The following is a 13,893-nucleotide window of genomic DNA, read 5'->3' on the forward strand; positions in this document are numbered from 1 at the left end:
TAGGTATTCTAAAACGAAGAGTTTTGTAGAAAAAGGTTTAATTCCTCTGTCTCAAATTCTAGGAGAATTAATCCAGAAATTTCTTCAACCGTAGATCTAGATTAAAATTTGGCATTTATAAATTATTATTTATTGGCATGCTAAAACGAAGAGTTTAGTAGAAGAAGGCTATAAATTAAATTTTGAAAAATAAATAAATGAAATATGGACATTAGTCAGGGAAAGATTTTAGTCTCATCTAACTGAATAATAGTAATCAATTTTAACAAATTTCTGAGATTTCAATTGAAACGTCAATCAAGATTGCGAACTCTGTAACGCGAAGAGTTAGTAGGACTAACTATAACAACTGATGGAAAAATGATTTGAAAACGACGTTGATTTATGACGGTATAGTCGTGAATTGAGAGTGCCAAAAAGTGATAACTCAAAATTGATAATCATGTTTCGTAATAACAACATATTAATATCGTAAAAAAGACGGCAAAAACGAGAAGTAATTGACGTAAAATTGGTCGGGAAATGATGTGGATCAGAGATGAATCGTGAATAAAGCATATCAAAAAGTGATCCTGTTCATCAGTGAAATTCAGGTGTTCAAATTCAAAATAAGATTATATTAAAAATTAAGTCATTCGAATGACTATATGAAAATACCGTAAAAATGAAATATATCTACAATAACTGCCGTGAAAACGATCAGAAATCAACTTGGATTCATGGCCATTAGACAATTACGGAATAGTCGTGAATCATGAGCATCAAAAAAAAAAAAAAAATATTGCTCAAATTCGAACACCGGTTGTCGCGATATCATCGTTTAAAAATACCGAAACTCATATGGAGATTGACCAAAAAACGATTAATATTATATCGGAAAAAAGATCGGAAACGATGAGGAATAGTCGTTAATCGAGAGCGTCAAGAATTCGACATTCGCGTGGAATATTAAAACTATCGGAGTTAGAAAAATCACGTGGGAAAAAAAGGGAAAACGATCCAAAATCCAGACCTTCAGAAGTTACAAGCAATTTTTGCTATAGCGTTTATCTGTAACTAGGAATTCTTTTATTTTACTAGCAATTAGCTACCTGCTAGTGTATGAAATCACGCCCTAAAATATGCCATAAGGCTGTCCAAAAGGTTAAAACGAATCGAATTTTTTTACATATCTTACAAATTTATATTTTTATTAAAAACACAGATGAATGAGGACAAATTCAATTAAATTTTATTTAGGCAATCGCTTTGTAAAGGCGTGCAAAAATTCTTAAAATATTATTTTTTATGTAATAAAAAGGCACGAAGTTTCAAATACTGAAAAGAAGTTTTCGAAATATCTAAATGAGGAATGATTATGAGAAAATAACTTAGGATTATGCAACTCTTCCAATAATTTATTTCGACTTTTAATATTTTTAATTTTTTTTTTCATTTGAAGCTCTTGGCTGCTTCTAGGTTTGCCAGAACTTACTATTTTTATACTTTAAACTTTAAATTATTTATGGTGGCGAAAGGGAATTTGCCACGAAAAGTTTCTCCCGTGGTATAGCAGCTCTTTAGAATATTCTTAAACAGAACAGCACTTACTGAGCAAAACGGGTCTGAATAATACTGACTTACTATTTATGAAGGCGGTAGTGAAAGCGTCCAAAACCTGTGTGATTGCTGGAGGAATCAGACAGAAGTTAAAAGGAACTTAAAAAAAAAATATTTTTAAGTTTCATCTGGCAATCAAACAGGTTTTGATGTGTTCAGCACCTTCTTTACATTTCAATAGCACTATCGTTTTTTTTCACTCTTTAACACTAAACGGTGACCCTTAATTAGTATAAATATTAAACTGTTTTTTTTTGACAAGGAATTTAAAAATATACATTGAAGGCAGGGCATGATTTCATTCTTCAAAATCAGAAGCAAAACTTGCTAGTGTTAAAAAATACTGCTAGCAAAAATTAAGGTTCATAAAACCATTTTTTACTGCGGTATCAAAATGGATTATGCAGAGTTCACGTTAAACATACACCACCTCGCAAAATGAGATAAAATCGTAAATTTGGCGAATAAAATTGTGTTTTGGCGAAATTATTGGCGAATGATTTTTTGCACTTGAAAGTAAAATATATATTTAGGTCGATCCTCAAAATTACGTTAAAATGACAAATGAGTATCTTTTATTCGATTACAGTAATTTTGAGTAGATGGGCGGCATAACCAATTAGAATTGGGCCCAAATATTCTAAACCTGAAAGAAACTACAGTAAAATAGTTTTATATAGACAAAAATTAATCATAAAAATTTGTTAAGATTTGCATTTGGCGAAGAATTTCGAAAATTGGCGAATACTTTTAATATTTGGCAAATAATTTGAAATCCTTACCAAAAATACTAGCTTTTTTTGCCACTGCCATTTCCTGTGACTAGAAATTAGCTTTTTTTTTTATTGACATTTTGTTTTTTGCAAGTCGATGAAATCATGCTCTGACTGAATGCATAAATTAGTTTGTAAAATGTTTTGTAAAATTTATTAAATGCATATGAAAACTTAAATGAGCTATGTTTCAATACTCCTTCAAAATCTGATTTAAACTTCAGGATTATTCAATAAATAAAATATTATTTAATTTAGATTTTAAAGACATTATGAATTAAACATTAAATACCCTTAAAATACAAAACAAAATAGTAAATTTTATGTTCGAATTGTGAGTTCATTCTACATTATTATTCTCTTTCTTTTTTCAAATTAGCCATAAAAGAGAACTGTTTAGGCATAAAGACGTTAACCAAAAGCTTTTAAAACAGAATTAATTTCCATAAACTGAGTTTATTCGTGTAGATAAGACTTAAAAAAAAAAAAAAACGAAAAGTGAACTAGAAGTCGATGTTGCCAACGGAGAAGTAATTAATTTTATAACTCATTAGAGTTTTTTTCCGGGTTGTAATATCTGCATTCATTTTCAAAACCTTTTGATCCGCCCATATTATTGCTTAACAATGAATTAAGAAAATAAAATTGTAATGCCACCCAATACCTCGACCTTCCTAAACCGTGTGAAAATAGCCTAAGCCCTATAAAATCCTGACCTTTCCTTTATTAAACTTCATACTTTAAGAACGGAGAACGATTAATTCACGTACGCATGCGTGGTAAATGTGATGAATTATGACAGGTGATAAAACACTTGATCAAATACCTAGAGGGTAATATAAAATTTATTATTGCCTTTTCTCCTAAACTCACGATTTTGCCGTGTACGATTTTGATAATTGTGAAAATAAAAAAAAATTGAAAAATTAATCGATTTTTCTCACCCCTCTACAACAATAACTTCTGTCCCTAATTGAAAGTGTATTAAAGTTTTTTGCATTGTTTGCATGTTGTGGAAATTATACGTTTTTATTGGTTTGTTTCGGTTTGAAAACAATATGTTTCAGATTTAATGTGGGGTGTCGAATCGGGGAACACGACTTTTTCATGGAAATTAAACGATTGGATCACGATTGCTATGCGTTAATGATGTTTCTCAAAACAAATTCGGACGAAAAAAATCAACAAGTTGCTGGAATAAGAATGGTAATTGTTACAGCATAAAATATAATAAAAGATAAAATTACCGTTTTCACAAATTTCAGAGACAATATTAAAGCAATATAATTTTTTCTGTTACAGCAAAAAATGATTTTAAAATAAATTGAAAATACAGAGTGAGTTGTTGGACAATCGCAATGTTTCTTACTTAGTACAAATTTTAAATGGTTTACTTTTAGATTTACATCAACGCTTACTGTTAAACGCAGCATGACCTATTTTGAATTCTGTCCCCATAAACTCCACATTCAATTCCAACTATGCCTTATTCAATTATGCAATTCAAATCAATATTTCAATTAGAGGCACGGTGGCTCAATGGATAGAGCGTACGCTTCCCAGTTAGGGGACCTAGGCTCCAATCCCAGTTATGGCTGGTCGATATGAATTCCGCACACGGCTCACACCGAACACAGCGCTGACGTAAAATATCGTCACTGGTTGACAGATCTTGGGCTTGTGTCCCCTTGTAATCGGGCAAACCGTTTCTTTACGTTGGCAAATGTCTTCCAATGCTTGATTCAGGAGTTCCCTTGTCTTCTGGATTGGGTTCAAAATTACTAGGTTACGGATTTGAACATTAATAGTCAGAGCTGGATTACAGGCCAGACTAGGTCATGGCCTAAGACCCCCTTAAAATGGATTTTTTGAAAATAAATTTTAAAAAATTACAAAAAACAATGATTTTTCAAATTTTTTTAAAATCTTATGATTATTTTTTTTTAGTTCTAATTTAATAAAATAAAGTAAAATTTAATTTATTATTATTTATTTTAATTTTAAATATGCTTTCTTAAATGAAAAGATGTATAAATACTATTATATTTGAATAAATAGAAAATATACAAGAAATTTTTTTTATCTAAGGGCCCCAAGAATTTGAATGGTCTTGGGCCCCGCGTAGGCTTAATTCGGTCCTGTTAGTAGTCGTAAACCCAAAAATTAGGTCGCCTGTACAACGACAGCTATAAAATAGAAATAAATAAAAAAAATAGTAAAAAAACAAATAGATTTTTGAATAGGATTGACGATACACAATTGATACTATTTTTCAACGCATTTTAAAACTTCTGCGTACAAAAAAAAAAAAAAATTCGCCAGGGAAAAAGAAAAAAAAAAGAAAAACAGATTTTTGAGAAGAGTTTTGGAAACGCAATTGATATTATGATTCAACGCGCTTTAAAATTCTTAACTGTGTATCATATGGAGAAACTAGACTTAAAAAAAAAAAAAAAAAAAAAAAAAAGGAAGGATAGATTTTGAATTGGGAGTGTGGCTACTCAACTCATTTTCGAACTGAAATTATGGTTCCACACACTCCAAAATTTTTGAAAAAATAAAATAGTTAGATTTTTAAATTCTGCCATGGATACGTAACTAATATTCTACAATCGAACATAGTTCTTTTCCGCTTTCGAGAGTATTTTTAATTTCCAGCTGCTTTTTACGATTCTTTTCCCCCCCTTAAAATCCTCGTATTCGAAGTCCTGTTCATGACTTTCTTAATCCAAGTAAAGTCAGTCACAGTTTTTCTTCTACAAATCTATTAAAAAACAACTTAACAGAATTATTTCTGCGCAAATATCTAAATCTATTCAAACCATCAAAATGTTTGTTTACCATGGGCTCTAATATTTTGCTCAAACTTTATACTTAGCGTCAAATATAATAATATTATGAAAAAGAAATATCTAAAGGCTAAGAAATATTCCTTTATTCTTCTTCTTCGCCCCAAAAAGGGGGTATCTCAGCAAGATCCCTGGACTACAAGACAGGATAAATACTCCAAGCCATTGTCCAGAGTGCTGTGAACCGATCTACTTGACCGAACACTCCTTTATCCGGTCAAATCGAGCCGGTCATCTTGGCGACAGATCCGGAGAATAAAGTTCTTTGTATTAGTTTTGACTTTTGGGTGACTTACATGGTGAGGCGTTTTTAGAGTTGACCATAAAAATTGACAGATTTTGTTGACACTTTTTTTTAAACTGTCACATTTGAGATGTCGGGGTAAAAATAGCTGAAGTGTAGGGTTTCGCTTTTAAAAGATTATCTTCGAAAAATATTTTATTTTTATTGTACAGATAGAAAATATGAAATAGAGAATTTTGTGTCGGTTGACGATTTAATGTTTAGATTTTTTAGCTTAAGATTTGTTATTTGCTATTTGTAATTGTTATTTGTAAAGAATAACATAAAATTCAAATAGGCAAAAATTTAAACTGAATAAATAATTTTTCGGCAAAGGCACTTAAAACTGCAATCTTTTTCAAATGAATTGGAATTTCGAAAAAAAATAAATAAAAACTTGCTTTGAATTAAAAAATTGCTCTTTTAGCACTTCAAATTTCAATGCTGTAGTTGCACTTCTGTAGGCTGCAGAGCGACCCGCGTGTGATTTTTTCCTACAAGTTTAACATTAAATAATTTTAGATATAATAATCGAATGTAGTTTTTTTTTTATTCCATTATATTTTCGGTATAATTTTCTTTACACCATCGCAGCTTCAAGTTTCTCAATCTCATAGCATTTGTGCAGCAAAACAAAATGTAACGTTAATTTGAACATTCGAGCCGCTGCGGCAGCGGGGCTTATGATTTTTTTACGTACAGGGAGAAACATTGAGTGAAAGTTTGAATATTACAAAGACGCTTGCGTTTGAATATTTGATTATTACAAAGACATTTAAATTACAAAAATAACCATAATGTTTGAATTTTGAAGAAAAAAAATATCATTGAAAACAATCATTTTGCTGTATTTGACACGTATTCCACATTTTACGCATTAATGAAGAGCTGATGCGTGGAATTGATGTTATGATTAATTTAATATTCTGTATTTCATACATAATCAACATTCAACGTATTAATGAATAATTATTGCGTGGAATAAATATTATGGTATAATTATGATACCGTATTTGTCACGCATTAATGATAAATTAATCCATGGAATTATGTAAAAATTAATACACTGAATTCGATACCAGTTCGACGTATTTATGAAAAATAAATTGTGAAATCTTGAAAAAATTGATATGTGTTACATGATACGCATTCCATTCATACATTTGCTTTGACTAATACATGGATGCGTCTAAAATCCGGTAAACAAATTTGATCGATGATAAAAATGATCTTATCAATCAATAATTTTTTATATTAAGTTCTAGAACACACATGCATTCTGTGATAAATGAAAATAACTTTACTTTCATCGTAGTAGATAGAAGAAAAATATTGCCGAATTCCACACAATAATGAACAATTAATACGCGAAATATAATATTACGGAAAAAATAATAAGTTTTATACAATACGTATTTCATATTTCTCGCATTAAGAAAACAATTAATGCGTGGAATAAGTATTAGCGAAAAATTAATATGCTCTATCTGATACGTATTTCATATTCTACGTATCAATAGGAAATTAAAGTCTGGAATTAGAATTAGGGGAAAATTAATATGTAGGATTCGGTACGTATTTCAAATTCCAGGTAATAATGAAAATTAATACGTGAAATTAATACATATTATGAAAAAAATTAAAAATACAATATGCATAACAATTTTTTGTTTATGCATGGATAAAATTCAAAATAAGGTAAATTTAATAGATGAAAATTGATTGAGGTAAGTAATATACCCCTTTCTTCAGTTCTCTTACAAATATAGTCTAAGATAATTACTTAAAATTTTGGATCCAAATGAAAGCAACTTTTTTTTTATCATATTAAAAAATGAAGTTCCATTGAAATGTATCTTTTCACAGATGAACTATTAATTCACGGACTTGATGTTATTGGAAAACTATGAGAAAAACTGATTTGCAGTATTCGATATGTAAACCACTTTCTACAAACTAATGAACTTAATAAAAAATAGGTAAATTAATCAAGAGAAGATGTATTTGATAAGCATTCAACGTATTATTATTATTATTATTTTTTTACATACTTGAAGAAAATGTGCATTAAATATTGCATGAAAAAAATTTAGCAGATGATGAAATTGATTGCACTAAACATTGTTTTTCGATTCATTTCAATTACATATGCGCTCTAAAAAAACCGATTTGTTGGATTCGATAAGTAAACCACATTCTACAGTATAATCAACATAATTAAAAATAAGTAAAGTCTATTAAGAGAAACTGTATTTGATAAGTATTCCACTCATCATTATAATTTTTTTACATACTTGAAAGAAATATGCACAAAATATTGCATGAAAAAAACTTTAGCAGATGATGAAATTGATTGCACTAAACACTGTTTTTCGATTCATTTCAATTACATATGCGCTCTAAAATAATCGATTTGTTGGATTCGATACGTAAACCACATTCTACAGTATAATCAACATAATTAAAAATAAGTAAAGTCTATTAAGAGAAACTGTATTTGATAAGCATTCCACTCATTATTATAATTTTTTTTACATGCTTGAAGGAAATATGCACAAAATATTGCAGGAAAAAAACTTTAGCAGATGATGAAATTGATTGCACTAAACATTGTTTTTCGATTCATTTCAATTACATATGCGCTCTAAAAAAAACCGATTTGTTGGATTCGATAAGTAAACCACATTCTACAGTATAATCAACATAATTAAAAATAAGTAAAGTCTATTAAGAGAAACTGTATTTGATAAGCATTCCACTCATTATTATAATTTTTTTTACATACTTGAAGGAAATATGCACAAAATATTGCATGAAAAAAACTTTAGCAGATGATGAAATTGATTGCACTAAACATTGTTTTTCGATTCATTTCAATTACATATGCGCTCTAAAAAAACCGATTTGTTGGATTCGATACGAAAACCACATTCTACAGTATAGTCAACATAATTAAAAATAAGTAAAGTCTATTAAGAGAAACTGTATTTGATAAGCATTCCACTCATTATTATAATTTTTTTTACATGCTTGAAGGAAATATGCACAAAATATTGCATGAAAAAAACTTTAGCAGATGATGAAATTGATTGCACTAAACACTGTTTTTCGATTCATTTCAATTACATATGCGCTCTAAAATAATCGATTTGTTGGATTCGATACGTAAACCACATTCTACAGTATAATCAACATAATTAAAAATAAGTAAAGTCTATTAAGAGAAACTGTATTTGATAAGCATTCCACTCATTATTATAATTTTTTTTACATGCTTGAAGGAAATATGCACAAAATATTGCAGGAAAAAAACTTTAGCAGATGATGAAATTGATTGCACTAAACATTGTTTTTCGATTCATTTCAATTACATATGCGCTCTAAAAAAAACCGATTTGTTGGATTCGATAAGTAAACCACATTCTACAGTATAATCAACATAATTAAAAATAAGTAAAGTCTATTAAGAGAAACTGTATTTGATAAGTATTCCACTCATCATTATAATTTTTTTACATACTTGAAGGAAATATGCACAAAATATTGCATGAAAAAATCTTTAGCAGATGATGAAATTGATTGCACTAAACACTGTTTTTCGATTCATTTCAATTACATATGCGCTCTAAAATAATCGATTTGTTGGATTCGATACGTAAACCACATTCTACAGTATAATCAACATAATTAAAAATAAGTAAAGTCTATTAAGAGAAACTGTATTTGATAAGCATTCCACTCATTATTATAATTTTTTTTACATGCTTGAAGGAAATATGCACAAAATATTGCAGGAAAAAAACTTTAGCAGATGATGAAATTGATTGCACTAAACATTGTTTTTCGATTCATTTCAATTACATATGCGCTCTAAAAAAAACCGATTTGTTGGATTCGATAAGTAAACCACATTCTACAGTATAATCAACATAATTAAAAATAAGTAAAGTCTATTAAGAGAAACTGTATTTGATAAGCATTCCACTCATTATTATAATTTTTTTTACATACTTGAAGGAAATATGCACAAAATATTGCATGAAAAAAACTTTAGCAGATGATGAAATTGATTGCACTAAACATTGTTTTTCGATTCATTTCAATTACATATGCGCTCTAAAAAAACCGATTTGTTGGATTCGATACGAAAACCACATTCTACAGTATAGTCAACATAATTAAAAATAAGTAAAGTCTATTAAGAGAAACTGTATTTGATAAGCATTCCACTCATTATTATAATTTTTTTTACATGCTTGAAGGAAATATGCACAAAATATTGCATGAAAAAAACTTTAGCAGATGATGAAATTGATTGCACTAAACACTGTTTTTCGATTCATTTCAATTACATATGCGCTCTAAAATAATCGATTTGTTGGATTCGATACGTAAACCACATTCTACAGTATAATCAACATAATTAAAAATAAGTAAAGTCTATTAAGAGAAACTGTATTTGATAAGCATTCCACTCATTATTATAATTTTTTTTACATGCTTGAAGGAAATATGCACAAAATATTGCAGGAAAAAAACTTTAGCAGATGATGAAATTGATTGCACTAAACATTGTTTTTCGATTCATTTCAATTACATATGCGCTCTAAAAAAAACCGATTTGTTGGATTCGATAAGTAAACCACATTCTACAGTATAATCAACATAATTAAAAATAAGTAAAGTCTATTAAGAGAAACTGTATTTGATAAGTATTCCACTCATCATTATAATTTTTTTACATACTTGAAGGAAATATGCACAAAATATTGCATGAAAAAAACTTTAGCAGATGATGAAATTGATTGCACTAAACACTGTTTTTCGATTCATTTCAATTACATATGCGCTCTAAAATAATCGATTTGTTGGATTCGATACGTAAACCACATTCTACAGTATAATCAACATAATTAAAAATAAGTAAAGTCTATTAAGAGAAACTGTATTTGATAAGCATTCCACTCATTATTATAATTTTTTTTACAGGCTTGAAGGAAATATGCACAAAATATTGCAGGAAAAAAACTTTAGCAGATGATGAAATTGATTGCCCTAAACATTGTTTTTCGATTCATTTCAATTACATATGCGCTCTAAAAAAAACCGATTTGTTGGATTCGATAAGTAAACCACATTCTACAGTATAATCAACATAATTAAAAATAAGTAAAGTCTATTAAGAGAAACTGTATTTGATAAGTATTCCACTCATCATTATAATTTTTTTACATACTTGAAGGAAATATGCACAAAATATTGCATGAAAAAAACTTTAGCAGATGATGAAATTGATTGCACTAAACACTGTTTTTCGATTCATTTCAATTACATATGCGCTCTAAAATAATCGATTTGTTGGATTCGATACGTAAACCACATTCTACAGTATAATCAACATAATTAAAAATAAGTAAAGTCTATTAAGAGAAACTGTATTTGATAAGCATTCCACTCATTATTATAATTTTTTTTACATGCTTGAAGGAAATATGCACAAAATATTGCAGGAAAAAAACTTCAGCAGATGATGAAATTGATTGCACTAAACATTGTTTTTCGATTCATTTCAATTACATATGCGCTCTAAAAAAAACCGATTTGTTGGATTCGATAAGTAAACCACATTCTACAGTATAATCAACATAATTAAAAATAAGTAAAGTCTATTAAGAGAAACTGTATTTGATAAGTATTCCACTCATCATTATAATTTTTTTACATACTTGAAGGAAATATGCACAAAATATTGCATGAAAAAAACTTTAGCAGATGATGAAATTGATTGCACTAAACACTGTTTTTCGATTCATTTCAATTACATATGCGCTCTAAAATAATCGATTTGTTGGATTCGATACGTAAACCACATTCTACAGTATAATCAACATAATTAAAAATAAGTAAAGTCTATTAAGAGAAACTGTATTTGATAAGCATTCCACTCATTATTATAATTTTTTTTTACATACTTGAAGGAAATATGCACAAAATATTGCAGGAAAAAAATTTTAGCAGATGATGAAATTGATTGCACTAAACATTGTTTTTCGATTCATTTCAATTACATATGCGCTCTAAAAAAACCGATTTGTTGGATTCGATACGTAAACCACATTCTACAGTATAATCAACATAATTAAAAATAAGTAAAGTCTATTAAGAGAAACTGTATTTGATAAGCATTCCACTCATTATTATAATTTTTTTTACATGCTTGAAGGAAATATGCACAAAATATTGCAGGAAAAAAACTTTAGCAGGTCATGAAATTGATTGCAGCAAACAATATTTTTCGATTCACTTCTATTACACATGTATTCTAAGATAAATGATAACCACTTTAAAATCGAATTAATGCTATGCTTTTTCATCATCGTAAAAAATAAAATGGGAACCTTAAAAGGTACCCCTTCATTCAGAAAGGCGTCACTCCCTATCAAAATGAAAGGTAGAGGGAGAAAATCTACCTTTCATAAAGAGGTCGTCGCCTTTCGCAATGTTACTTTCATCAATTGGCGTAGATCTTGTTACTCGAAAAACAAACATATCAAAATCATGCTTGTTTAAACCTCCTCCTCTTCCTCTCGCTTTTTTTCTTTTTTTTTATTTAGTTTATTTTGATTTTGGAGTGTGATTGACAACAAGGAGGAGAGGGTATTTCGCTCTTATTTAAAGATGTGGGATGTCCCTCGGTTATCATCACGTGATTGTGTCATTTTGATAGCCAAAATTTTTGTGACTAGGTTGCTGCATTTGGCGACTTTATCTGCCTTTGGCATATTTATGACAAATGCAACATACGAATGTCTTCAATAAGCAATCCCAATCTGACGCGGTGAGATATTGCTTGATTGAAAACTTAATTCGCTTCAAAAATTGACAAATCGGAAGTAACTAGTCGACAGGTTTCAAGCTATATATTTCAAGCACCCATTTTCAACACTTGCTAGAAAGAAGAAACAAAAGTGATTTTATAAAACGTAAAGTTGCCTACCTCCATCACTTTTGCTTCTTCTCTTTCACGTATGGCAAGTTTTCAAAATGGGCACCTTTTTTTTTTTTTTTTTTTTGAACGCTTGACTGTTATTTCCAATTTGTATATTTCTGAAGTAAATGAAGTTTTTAATCAAGTTGAAAAGAAGTTTAATGTTACTTAAATGGGGCCGGGATAGCCTGGTTGATAGGGAGCTGGGCCCGTGTCCAAGAGGTCGTGGGTTCGATCCTCTCAGGCCGAAGACTCCCAGTGTAGTAAATGGTGACTGATGCACGTTAAATCTGTCGAGTCTCAAAGTCCTCCATGTTCCCATAACAAATCAATACCTCTGGGGGTACTGATCCAGGAGTTTCCTTGTCTTCTGGATTGGTTCAAAATCACAGGGCTACGGAGTTGAACATTACGGTATATACGACGGTATATAAAATAAAATAATTAAATTTTACTTAAATGAGCAGTGCTGGCTAAGAGGATAGCGCGTTCATCTTCCAATGAGGTGAACCGGGTTCAAATCCCAGCGATGGTTGGTCGATACGAATTCCGCATCCGGCTTGCACCGACCACAGTGCTGACGTAAAAATATCTTCAGTGGTGTACGGATCATGGGTTAGAGTGCTCTCACCGCCAGGCTAACCATGAGAGATTCCCGTGGTCTTCCCCTTCATGTAACGCAAATACGGCTTAGTTCAATCAGAAAAATCCTCCACGAAAGAAAATTTCTTGAGGCTACATGGCTGAACATTAGACCCGAAAATTTGGTTGGCTGTTCAACGACGGTTATAAAATATTAAAATAAATTCTCTAATGAAGTTCAATCATATATTTATAATATTTGTTTGACTTAAACCAAATATTATAAATATATGTAAGAATATTTGAAAGATTCCATGAGTTTTTCACAGAATTAAATTCACCTCAACTCAAATAATATAATATAATCCAATAAACAAAAAGTTTTCAATCAACAAAATTATGTATTTTTAAAATAATTCTTAAATTTCAAAATTAGCATGTTTTTGAACTTAGAAATTTGGAAAACCAAAATGTTGAACTGAAAAAGACTTGTTTCAAAATTGCTTACAAAATAAAAAAACAACACTTTTTGGGTTTTAAGGAAAAGGACCGTGATGAATTTTGGCCAAGACCCGCAAAACCTTTGCCCTGGATCAATTCCATTTTAGTTCAGTTTGAGCCCTAAAATAAAGCCCAAAGAATTTATTGTTTTTCCAGTCTTGTGTAATTTTTGGGTGCCCTCTATTTGGCACCAGAAAGAAGCTTTTAAAGTGCTTCTTTTAAACTAAGATAGCAATAGCTAGAACAATATGAATACGAAAAAGAAGCCAATTCCTTCCTTTTCGAATATTTGAAGATGACCTAACTTTCAAATAAACT

Source organism: Parasteatoda tepidariorum, chromosome 9 (genome assembly GCF_982258835.1).
Source record: "Parasteatoda tepidariorum strain Cologne lab strain chromosome 9, Ptep-v5.0, whole genome shotgun sequence".
Taxonomy (NCBI): Eukaryota; Metazoa; Arthropoda; class Arachnida; order Araneae; family Theridiidae; genus Parasteatoda; species Parasteatoda tepidariorum.